This window comes from Protomyctophum parallelum (genome assembly GCF_964188405.1).
Source record: "Protomyctophum parallelum genome assembly, chromosome: 19".
NCBI classification, from domain to species: domain Eukaryota; kingdom Metazoa; phylum Chordata; class Actinopteri; order Myctophiformes; family Myctophidae; genus Protomyctophum; species Protomyctophum parallelum.
The window spans coordinates 9,962,579-9,975,463 of record NC_139717.1 but is presented as its reverse complement, the minus strand read 5'-3'; the positions used below and the strand labels follow the sequence as shown (position 1 = coordinate 9,975,463).

At 42.8% G+C, this 12,885-nt stretch overlaps 1 protein-coding gene across 1 annotated transcript in view; it reads left to right on the top strand.

Annotated features, from left to right (window-relative positions):
• Nucleotides 1-4,323: 4,323 nt before the first annotated feature.
• bach2b (BTB and CNC homology 1, basic leucine zipper transcription factor 2b) overlaps nt 4,324-12,885 on the top strand; it is a 128,785-nt gene continuing 120,223 nt past the window's right edge. Inside the window, exon 1 of the mRNA XM_083790679.1 lies at nt 4,324-4,628. The gene's annotated coding sequence lies outside the window, so the exon portion shown is untranslated. The remainder of the gene's footprint in view (nt 4,629-12,885) is intronic.

The window sequence follows — 12,885 nt, the reverse complement described above, 5'->3', positions numbered from 1 at the left end:
GTACTGTACATGGACTTTCTGTCAGGATACTGCTGTGTGCCCATGTGCATGTGTGTGACTATGTCACTTTGTTTGCGTGCATGCAACTGTGTGTGCATCTCTGTCTGGATTTGTGAATGTAAAAGGTGAGGATTGCACAAGCAATGTATGTGGTTTTCACGTATGACAACATTGTTTGTGTCCGTGTGGGCACATCCATGTGGATTAATGCCTTTGTGTTTTCAGGCGGAAAGAGACACGAATGGTGAACCGTCCTGAAGGTAACTTGAGCCGGGGTGAGGGTTCGCCGTCTGTGTGTGTGTAGGCCGTTGTTATGAATGGCGGTTTGTGGACGGTCCCTGAGGCGCTGTCGAGCTGCAGTAATTGATGTAATCAAAGGCATTTGGATCGGGGTCCCACTGCTGGCTTGCCGACTGACAACAGAGCTCAGCATTTACGTCTTTGTGCCTCCGCCTGGGCTTGCCGCTCCCCTTAGCCAGCAAATTCGTGGAAGTTTCTTTGGCTCCAAGTCCTATCGCTTGCAAAACCGCAAAACCTCAGACGAATCACTTTGAAATGAGTCATTCTGTCTTGCATCTCGGGGGGGTGGGGGGGGGGACTCTGACTGACTTTCTGCCACTCGTTTTATACAGGGGCTTTTTTCTTGCTTTTTTTCCTTCTTTTTGGACTTGCTTCGAACACTTTTGATGAGAGTCATATGTTTGAGTAGAAGCAGGTTACATGTGGCTGGGTTCTTGCAGCCTGAATGTACTAAACTAGTCTGGACTTAAACTGTAAGTGACATTGCTGCTACCAAAAACCAAAAAGTCAAAAATGTTGAATTCAAGAACAACAACTTTGCTTCTCGGTTTGAATATCACACACATTTTTTTAGTATAGTTCTTTCGGTTAATTTCCCCATCTAAATTAAAAAAGTAAACATGAAAATATATTAATATTGGATTTCACTCTCATCATTGTTGTGCATGAGTATGTGTGGATGTATGTATACGGGTGTCTGTCTCTCTCGTGTCGGAGTAAATTATTTTCTAAGAATGATGTTATGGAAAATCATACTTCTTCTCCAGTTGCAGAAATGCTAGCGTCAGTGATCTGACTGTGCTGAATTGCGCAATCGGGTGCATTGTACAATAACCACAGCGCATAATGGCAAAGAGGAAAATATTGGAAGACGAAAAACCATATGTATCTGGTTATAGATAGTGTTATTTATGAGTAATATCTGGCTCCGGTATCCAAAGAATGCACTTCGTCCTGTTAGCTCTCATCCAAAGCAGCACACAATAACATTCCGTATCTGTTGAGCAACTTAAACTTAACTCCCGCCGTGTCCTCAAACTGAAAGGTCACCGTTCACTTGTGGCACTGGTTCTCAAAGTGTGGTCCGCGGGGGGGTTTCCAGGGGGTCCCCAGGCAAATGTGTTACTATAGCATCAAAATCAGTTAAACCACCCCTATATACATCGGCACAAGCAACACTTCACATCAGCTTGCAGATCTGCTAATTAAAAAAAAGAAAGGTCTTGAACCACAGCTGACCTAGTCTAACCCGTAGCATGGAGGAGCCTCCTCCCTCTGACTTTACGTTGGTGCAACTTGCAGACATTTCACATGCTGCTTTTATTAACTCTAATTAGACTTCCTGAACATAAAAACACAGTGTTTGTCCACAGTGTGGGCGGGAAGAAGAAAAGCCAACGCGCTGTGCCATCCCACTGAAGACTCTTTCACCCCTCCTTGGCTCCTCCCCCATCCACCCTCCTTTCCCTGGTCAGTTCTCCCATAAGGCCTGGGGGAAGGCGGAGGGAGGTCATTGAGTCCAGGAATGCCAATGTGTGTGACACACACAATCACACACTGACACACACACACACACACACACACTGTGTGGTTCTGCGTGTGTGTAGTGTGTTACTATACTCGTGAAAGCCAGGGCCAAATGTTAAATGGAATTTGAGAAATAAACAATGTGAGGATCTTCACAAGATAAATTGTTGGTTTTATGTTGTTGTTGTTTTTAGGTTAGGCTTACGATGATCAAACGTTTCAGGTTGGGGTTAAAGTTAAGCCTAATTTATAGGTAAAGTAGCCATAGAATTGTCCTCACAAGTGTGTGTTTCTGTATGCGTGTGCGTGTATCTGCGTCTGTGTGTGTGTGTGTGTGTGTGTGTGTGTGTGTGTGTGTGTGTGTGTGTGTGTGTGTGTGTGTGTGTGTGTGTGTGTGTGTGTGTGTGTGTGTGTGTGTGTGTGTGTGTGTGTGTGTGTGCTCCCATGCTCTCTGCTCTGTAATTAAATTTTCCTCATGCATTCGGTGCATTCTGAACACGGGCATGACATTGCCTGCATAAGTAGTAAGTACCACTGAGACAAAATATGTAAGGTAGTGATTCTCAACCTGTGGGCCTTGAGGGGGTTCCAGCTAGAACTATAACTAAATGATGGAGAGTTGGTAACCAAATGGACCCTTATAGATATTTAACTCTTTGAGAGTGTAACATGTTACGCTCTCAAGAGTTAAATTATTGTTAAACATCTGCATTACTTAATTTTCAAGAAGTCTACACAATCAGAGAATGTTGAAGAATTGTTATTTTGATCAACGTTTGCATGTTATCTCTCCTATATGGTACCACATCAATACAGCATGGAGTTTTGGACAAAATCTTATCCAACGATAACAAAATATTCAAGGTTTTGGGCCTGAGAGAGGCTACCTCTGTGGTCTGTGGCTCAAATGCTGAATAAATAATTGAAACCCACTGTTGAAAACCACTGTGCTATATAAATGATTACACAGACCATGGAGAAACTGTGTGTATCAATACTGTCTTTCAATGAGAGGATACGCAGTGCTATATATTGGTCATGTAATCATTTAGTTATGGTTTTGCTCATCCTTTTCTTTTTAGACCTTGCTCAGAAGATAATAAGGATCTGTAATGCTGTGCAGTTGTAAAGAGAGCGAGAGAGGGAGAGGTGGTTACAGAATATTTTCTTTATTCAGTAGTTCTAGTTCATATAAAAATATTGATTTTGGCAGTAGTTTCGCTATAAGAACATTACTTCTTATCCTTGCCTGAATTTAAGCTCTAACCCAAGTTTCTACACACTGCATAAGGGATAGATGCATCAGATCCTGCATGGGTAAATGTAATTCATGCTCCATATTTCAACAGCTGTAGACATCTAAAGAAAATGGCAATGTGTGATGTTTATCACCTGCCGCTACTACAAATACACACTGATACACACACGTTGTTGTGCATTTTTATTTTCATCTACGGTATGCAAATTTTATGTAATAAACTAAACAAATGCTTGTTTGGTGTCAGAAATAACCATGAAGGTACACAGTTACATTGGCATAGTATTTTCAGTAGCTTCCTGGATGCCAAGAAGGAGAATGTTGAAGTGTGCATTGAATGCTGAGATTCTCCTGTCTGCATGTGAATGATAATTCTTAATTACATGCAAACGCCTTGAGGGAAGGGTTTTACATTAAGAAATGAAAATATTTCCAATGAGGCTTCACTTCTCCATATGTGAGATGATTCTGAGCTAAACATATATAGCCTACCTTCATATATAGATCATGTTTTAAGCCGCATTTGCATTTTCTTTTGCTTGAACTTGTCTTGATAATATGAGATTTAGCTTGATCTCTGCAGCTTTCTGACATTGCACTTTATTTCTCATTAGGTGGTGTATACAAGTCAGTGTACAGGTATGCTACATTTGTACACTGTTAATTACAAATGGATCAAATAAAGCTGATGATTTTACTGTCTAGGTGTATAGACCTACTCAAGAAATATTTTAGATCAAGGAATATCGTTATGCGAATATAGGCCTACTGAGTAGGTCTACTGAAAATCCCTTTCCCCCTATAGTCGACATGTATGATGTTTGCAAAGCTGCCATTTATTATTATTATAAATTTTTAATCAAAAATGATCATTTATTTGATATATGGCAAAGTTTTGCTTGTTAGTGATACTAGTCTAAACGTTATAAGTTTATGATGCATGATGTATCATAATGTCAATGCATGCCATTTGCCATAAGTTAAGCGTATAGGTATATGCAAAGCAAAAATTAGGAGGGATGTCGAGCAACGTATATACACGCTGCTAGAGCAATTCTCCAACGACAGCTGCGGACATTTTTGTGAGTGCGCGCATAGTGCCCGGGGGCGCCAACGCAATCGCGCACCGCGCAATGTTGTGAATGAGGGATAGCATGACGTCAGCGGCCGAATGTCAACAATGTAGCGATTGAGAGTAGGCGTTCCAGTCGAGTGTAACAAACAGCGGAGACGGAGCGGACACGCTGCACTGGATCATCACACACACATACACACACACTCTCACACACACGCACGCACGCACATATACACGTACTGACATACACACAGTGACATTTAGACTTCTAATCGCAGACGCTATTCTTGGCGAAGAAGAGATAAAGAGTGTTTGTGGAAACTGGAGAGGAAAAGAAGGTGGAAAAAAGAGTTCTCCCTGCAAAGCCGGGGGGCTTTAGGAAGCGACAAGCGGAGTCATCATGTGAAAAACTTATTTGGGAAACGGACAAAAGGGCTGCGGAATACCAGCAATTATAGAAAGTAAAAGGTAAAATGCATGCGTTTATTGCGTTATGTTTGGTGCTTTAAAGAAAAATCAATGTTGAATAACTGAGCGTGTTAATTGGTGTGCGCCATGTGTTTGTCAATTCCCATATATAGCCTATAATTGTCATTAGATTATTGTTCAATAACCTTTATTTATAAACTTGCATAAGTGTGCACTGGGTTGTCTCACTATAGTCCACCGCAAAGATATAGAGAATCGAAGAAAATCAACTCATAGAAAACCACATGCATATATTTTGAATGCTTCGGCGGTGTGTAATAGTGAAGGGTGTATTGTTTTGGCGTGTTAACTCTGGTTTAAAGAGTGAAACAGAAACGCCACAATGCCACATCCTGTTATGCTTTGAGTCAGTTGTACGAGGCTGCGATGTGATGCGAGCGTGTGTGTGTGTGTGTGTGTGTGTGTGTGTTGCAAAGTGTTTTGTGAGTGAAATGTGAATGCATCGCGATGATCCCGATGCTAGAGGAGGCGGAGGCGGCAGTGTATAGTGTAGTGAATCCAGTGATGAAGGGGTCAGGCAGCATGTCTGTTTGCTCCGGGAGGAAGAAATGCACGGAGAAAAGAAGCTGTCACTTTGCAGCGCCACTGGTCGATCTGTTTGAGTCTGAGCCCTTTGTGCATGACTACTGCACTCTCTCTCTCACCAAATCGATTCGAACCTGCTTCGCAAATCACCAAGACTTATGCGGGACATTGAAATAAATCAATACAATAATAGCCTATACACTGCTATTTTTGCTATAGCCTAATAATAATAATAATTAATAATACATTGTTGTCAGGTAAATGGGCGTTTATTCATATTTTTATTATTATAAGTAGCCTAAATAAAAAGCACCCTTTTATGTATTGCCGCTGGATAGTCGATGAACTAAAACATGAGGCTATGTTGCACATTACTAGGCTACTCATTAATCGCGCACTGATTAATCACAATTATAAAATCAGCGAAATATTTGCTGTGTAAGGGCGAGCCTTATTTGGTCACCCAGCCAATGGAATCGTCTCTCTAGCTCTCGAGGATGCCATCATTCATTTTAAAGAACCAAAACGCATATTTAGTTAACCCCCCCCCCCCCCCCCCGTTTTAATATGATAGCCTAATAACACGGGGCCAGTCGCGACGAATACCTATATTTTAATGCGCAAGTAGGCCTACATTTGCACAGCTGATTATTTACAGTCAGCGTGCCTCGCATATACGACCGAACGAACGAGACAAACAGCTTGCATTGTCATTCTTAATGGATGCTGCAGCGGTGGCTTAGTCAGTCCCTGTCACTGTTATTATGCAGCAGTCTGCATTGATTGATGCGTTTTATTACTATGCATAAACCTACCTAATTAAACGTATCGGAGTCTCGGAGAGAGATTGGGAACGTGGCGTTGTAGAGGGGTGGATGGATTAGCTATACAGAGTAGTTTGTACAGTGAAGGCAGCTCTCAGCAGCGTCCACGTTGGCGTTGCTCCGGCGTTCTTTCATGGAATAGGCTTATTATTAGGCTATAGCCTATAATGTAAGCAGCACTGTGTCAAAGTGCTGCAGTAGCCAGCCCAGCAGAGCCAATATGATCCGGGCGAACATGTCAATTTGTTCGTTTTCCACGTGGGTTGGGTTGGGACTGATGAAATCGAAATGCCTGGAATCAGAACAGAAGGCTTTCGGTCCGGAGCTGCAGTCAGAGTGATGCTGCCATTTAATGCGGTGATACAGCATTTTGTAGTCGAGCTGTGACACGTTCGTCACAAGCATTCCCTTTGTTTGCCGCTTAGTGGATCGCTATATGGTAGCGAGAGAATCGCATCCTTCACCACCTTCACCCTACATACCCCTCCCGGGAATAATTTATAATTCTGACAGATGATTGTGGCGAAGTGTAATGATGATATCATTATATGATTCACTGGTTTGATTTATGCATGCGCATGGCTGCCTGCCTGCCTTCTTTAATGTATCGGATAAAATATGAGGGTTAAAGGTGCAATTGCAAATCCTTTCAAGTGTCATTGCGAAAGAATATGACACGAAAACAAGCAGTTAGAAAATAAACCGGTTCTCTGACTGTGTTTGTGCAACACACTGACACAGTAACATGGCTCTGCAACACGTGCACAGCGTTGGCACTCGTGCACATACTGTATAGCCCACTCCTTTTGTTCTGTACAGTCAGTAGCCCTCTACTCTGTCTCTCTCTTCTTCCCATGGCTGAGCTTATTTACAGGAAAACATCCTCAGTCTAATCAAACTCTGACAGTTCCACGTGTATACTCTCTCAGAGTTACAGGTGGATAAATTAACACAGGAGATTTTCATTAGCCCACAGCAGTGACAGGTGTGTAGTTGTGTACTCCAGAATAAAGTCAGGGATACAAATGAAATGTTACTTTGTCTTGCAGCTTGCAGTGTAATGTTTTGCACAATGTACTGGTTAAAACATAATAAGTATAGCATGCTATATATTTGCACATGATGGTAACTGTAATAGTGTAATATTATGGTTTCCAACTGAACAAACAAACTAAGTGATATGCATGATGGTCAGGGGCCTAGACAATCCTGGCAATTGTTTAATTACAAGACCTCCATCATGACTCATGTTTTGGGTGGGGGGGGGGGGGGGGGGATCCAAGTCTGTTTTGGGGATCTGCATAATAGGGTTCCCATGCCGCAGCTGAAATCCCACACGGCAACAAGACACCCATCATGTCACATGGCCTGCCCCCCCCCCCCCTTCTCCCTTTTCCATGCTGAATAACACTACGCAGCGAGCCAAATCTACGCAGTCTTTCCATTCCACTATGTCTGCATCAATAAGCTTGAAAAACTATTTTTCTCTCTCCCAAGCAATGGGTTCAGGCACTGTAAGTTGTCCGCAAGATGATCTTACATAGTTTTGAACAAAGTGCACAATACAATATTTATTTAGGCCTAGTGGACGGTGTACAAATGTTGCCAAATGGACTGTAAGTGTCATGATGAAAATATTTTAGTTTCCCCTCTACAGTATATTGGTGATGTTTGCAAAGCTGCCATTTAACATAATTAAAACCAGAGTCAAACCCATTCTGGGCAGGAACCCCTTTTGGTGTTATAACCCTTCTGGACGGGAACCCCTCTAGGGGTTCTGTACAGTATGTACAGTATCCAAAAAATATATATATTTGATGCTGCTATATAGTTTTTCAGAAAACTTAGGTCAGGATTTAGAAGGCGTTTTTAGAATCGGCCTCAGTCCAAAATGGGTCCTTAAAGTAAGAGAAGCACTTGCAGTATACAGTAGCCTATAGCATATAGCCGATGAGTCATGAAGTTAGTTGCTATAGTTTTCCAATTCTCTGGAGAAGATCAGGAAGTCATAGAATTGCCAGCACCACTTGCTGTGTTGTGAGTTGAATATCCGTTGAAAGCTGATATCATATTATTGATATCATATTATTCATCCCGGAAGGCATACAGTACAGCACCTACACAGCAAAATCCAGTGCGTTATTAACTCAGAGAGAGTTTCAGAGTGGAATGAAGACGCAGGATTTGACTGAGTGTTTTCTGCACTGCAGTGTAGGATCAGTGGTTCCCAAACCTTTTAGCTCAAGACCCAAGTGAGACATTTGATATCTCGCCAGAACCCAAACTAGTGAAAATAGCACATGTACAAGCTCACAAGGTGTCGCTTCACGCCAGGCTGTGAGCTTGTACATGTGCTATTTCCATTGATTTTCTTTCTGTATTTATTTATGATATTATTTTGTAATATGTATTCATTTATGATGATCTTTTCTATATTTTTTTTTTTTCAAAATCTTTCGAAACAATATGTTTTTTTATGTAAGGGTATTTTCTCGCGGGTATTGGTCCGCGGCCCACAAATGGGTCCTGACCCAATGTTTGAGAAACAATGGGATAGACGAACGGCCTATGAAGTAGATGCAGGCTGCATATTCCAACCTTTTTTGAGTGGTGCAACCACTCCAATAGACCGCTATATGTGTCCCTGGGTCCCTGGCTGGGTCTGTCCAAGCACGAAATAGCGTTTGGTTGGTTTTCACAACCAAGTGTCACTGTTGTACAGTACAGTGACAGTACAGTAACTGTCATTTCTCAACCATTTCGGATGCCGGAACCGGGCCGACCCCCGTAATGTTTTGGGGTGTTTGTTAGAGCACTGTACCCTTTGCTGTTTCTTGTTTTGGCGACCAATGAATCAAAGCTTATTCGTGGTTGTAGCCTAATGACTTCTCAATCTGGATGAGTAGCGTCAGCTCCATACTATTACTCTCCCCCCAATGTTATTATTGTTTGCATCACTGAGGTGCATTTTAATTACCAGTGCGCAGCTTCAACATCTCATGTCAGTTTGCCTCGAAAGAAAAGAGAAAAACATGTTCCCATAGTTCACCCACGTCAGCACAAAGGCATGTTTGACTGGGCCGCTGCCAGTGTGTGAGTCGTAGATGGAACAGCACTGCTGGGAGAAATCTTAGATCCTGCTGCTTAGACCAAGGCCTTTTGTTTTCTTCTCTCTCTCGCGCTCTCTCTTTCTAGCCCCCCCCCCCCATCCCACACACACACACACACTTTCCCTCACTCCATGGAGGGGGGTTTTCATTCTTCTCCTGTCTTCCGTGGTGGTGGTGGCGATGACACGGTGCACGTTATCGCTCACACCGTGTGCAATCCGACTTGTAGTATCGTGCCAGGACGCTAGATCTGTCAGCCGTGGATGCTGCATATGAGGTCGCTTCTGGAAGGAGAGAGAGCGATGCCTCTCGTTCGCCGCACTCACCGCCGCCGCAACGGAGGGGCTGCCAAGAAGCTATCACGCTTGAAAACGGCTACAGGCACATTCTTTGATTGCCCTGTTTTGGTTTGACTTCTTAAATGTTGCCTGCAAGAGATTAAAGCCCTAAATCACCACGATGGTTGCGTCAGAGCCATTTAGTTGAACCTTTTTGTTAAACACATTTTTTTGTTGCTCTCCTGAGCCTCCCCTGATTGTCTTCAAGTTGGGGGGGCCACCTCACCTTGTGAACTGGCTGGCTTCAGGCCACTAGAAATGGAGCTTGTGCTCATTAGCAACCTGTTATGTGGTCATATATTATTATTTTTTACTGCAAAACCAATATTAAACAAATGCATCTGGTCTGAATGCTGTTAAAAATATAAACAGCAGATTGGAAAGGGAATCCAAATTGCTGGCGGTTATTGAGCTAGTTTAGTAGCTTGTGCATCATATAAAGTCGCATGCAGTGCATAAACAGAAAACATTTAGTGTGTGCAGCAATGACCTGCGTTTAATGGATTAATCTATTAGCTACTTGCACTGTGCAGACTTACAGACCCTCTACGATAATCGCTGTATTACATACCGGTAGTGTAGGTTCTAGTTCTAGAGGTGTTGTTGCATCCTGCATTTCTCCCAAAGGACCACCATGGAAAAACATCTCTCAAACTTTATTGTGTTTTATCCTTTTGACAGATATGTACAATTATACTGTATGTTTGTGCATATGTATTTAATTAACCCATTGAGACCTAAGGCCAATTCTACAAATGCCTTCTAAATCAGTAGTTCTCACATTTTCCAGATTTAAAATAAATAAAAGAAAGTTGAACGTGCTGTTAGGCGGCAATAGCAACCTAGGTGCCCAGACGAGTACGGCAGCCTTCCGGGGCTTTCCCGGTTTTAATGGGTTGTTTAATACACCTGCCAGTCTATCTGCCAGGCAATAAATCAACCAATGAATAAAGCATGAACAACACCTCAGGTCATTCATATTCTTATTTGGATACTACAAAACATGTGCAATCAACAACATTACCAGACCATTCTTTGTAACTTAAATATTGACTGGAAACTGTAGGATGTGAAGCACAGATGCAGCAGAAAAAGTTGGGTTGAACTTATACAATGACTCCATCTTTACATAGTGGATCCCTGTGGATTGTGTTTATGAACCAGGAAGTGGAGGTGCACAGCTGCTATTTGGACACGGTTGACTCTTGAGTCAGAGTCCAGTCCTGGAGTACTCCACAGAGAGAGAGGGAGAGAGTGAGAGAGAGAGAAAGAGTGCACGCACGCACACGCGCACACACACACCACGCGCACGTGCGCAGTGTGCATAATGCTCTCAATGCCAAGAACTGCTTTACAGACACTTGAGGGTTTACACTTGTTAAAGAGTCAGTTTATTGTTTTTGTGTGGATGGATTTGCATGTGCATGCATGTGTTTATGTGGTGATCATAATAACCCATTTGTGGACTACCAATTTGTGTCGCTCTAACCAATATCATATTTCATTGCAGATGAATGGCATAGGAGATTTCAACACAAAACACACAGTTTCTTGGTTTTCATTTGGTAACACACAGACATGTCTATGGAGCATTAGCTCCCCTAAGATGTCTTTAAACCACATAACTCTATCGTCCCTAATACTTAAAATAGCAGATCTATGTTGTGAGGCATTGTGAGCGTGTTGGTCGTGTTGATTGACTATTTTCGGTGAGGGGATTTATTTATTTATTAGCCCTGGGGGACCCAGTGAAATATATATACCGCATATATACCGTATATATATATAAATATATATATATATACTCCTAAGATGTTTTAAAAATTACGTTTTATAGTGTTATTGTTGTTTTGCAGCATGCCTACGATTCACAGCTGTCGTCACGAGAAAGCGCATGCCTGAGAAACATAAACGGACACGTTCTCGAGTGCTTTGCATTTTTCCCTTTCTTTTAATTCCAAAGCATTATGTGTGGTCCTCTGCCTTCTAAGCATCAGAGAGGCCTTGACTGACATGTGTGCTCCACGAATTCTCAGAGAAAATGGCTGCCAAACGCACCACATCAAGTGCTCGAGCTGTGCGTCTAGATATCTGACTCTGTAACAGTAGCGTTCTTGCATGCGGCTCCCGGCAGTCATTATCGTTTCAAGATCTAGTAAGGGATGTGACCTGCTGTTTTGCAGTGGAATTCGCTTACTGGCTAAAGCTCGCATTAACACATGTTTTAAGGGATACTTCGGGTATTCATCGCAAAACACCCAAGTTGTGTTGCAATGTCTGTGTGGTCCCTTCCTGGAGGGGGCTCTGCGCTCTCTCTCAGTCTCCCTTCCCTTTTCGCTCTGTCTCTCTCTCTATCACCCCCCTACCCCCCCTATCCCTCCCTCTCTCTCGCTCACTTGTTCCGCCCTTCTCATGCATACCTTATCAAATTAGACTTGTTTGTGTTGTGAAAATGAGGCGGAGCAAACTGAATATGTCTCCGGGGGGAGGCCTGCTCTGTGCTGTATATGTTTGTTCTCCGTGTGTGTGTGTGTGTGTGTGTGTGTGTGTGTGTGTGTGTGTGTGTGTGCGTGTGCGTGTGCGTGTGCGTGTGCGTGCGGGCGTGCGTGCGTGCGTGCGTCCTCATAGGGAACTCTGAGTTGCGTGCGTGCGTGCGTCCGTCCTCATAGGGAACTCTGAGTCTGAGGCACATCATAGTAGGGAGACTGTGTCTACTACCATTTTAAATATAGAGTAGTAATTTTCTCGTCTGTCAGCAGTTTGCTCACGCTGCAGCTGCTGAGTCACATGTTGAAGTGGAATTAGAGTATGCCCCCCATCCCCCTCAGGGATGATCAGTGACAACCACCAATAATCCACCTTCAATTCCTAACACTAATTTCTATGTGGTTTTGTATCTCACCAATGCCTCAGTCAAATCTAGCATTTCTCTTCCTACCTGGGCTTTCTGGCCATTGACATGCAGTCTTCACTGCTATTGCAACCTGTTATTTATCACCCTGGCCTATAGCCTACCAAATATAGATTGCCTTTCAACTTGGTGTCCCTTGGTGACATGTGATTATTTTTAAAATGATAAAATTGAGCACTGATTGGCACGCGTTATAAATAATGATCACTATCCATGCTAATTTGTGAAAGTAAACGTTTACAGTGATGAGAGCGCTAACTATTTCATAAGAGGATATTTTGCATAGATGAATGAATACAGGCGGGCCTTGAGATTTATTTTTACTCATCCATTGCCATACCGTAGTAGGATGGCTTTCTTTGTGCAGTGTGTAAGCGATGATGTTTGTTAAAGGCAGCAGAGAGCAAAGCAACGTGGCTTGTGTGAAGGCTACGTCTCTCTGTGCAGCGAGAGGCAGAAGAATGCAGTGTTGTCTTCCTATGTGGCTCTCAGGTCTGAGGTCACATCCTCATGTGTGACACCTCTTTT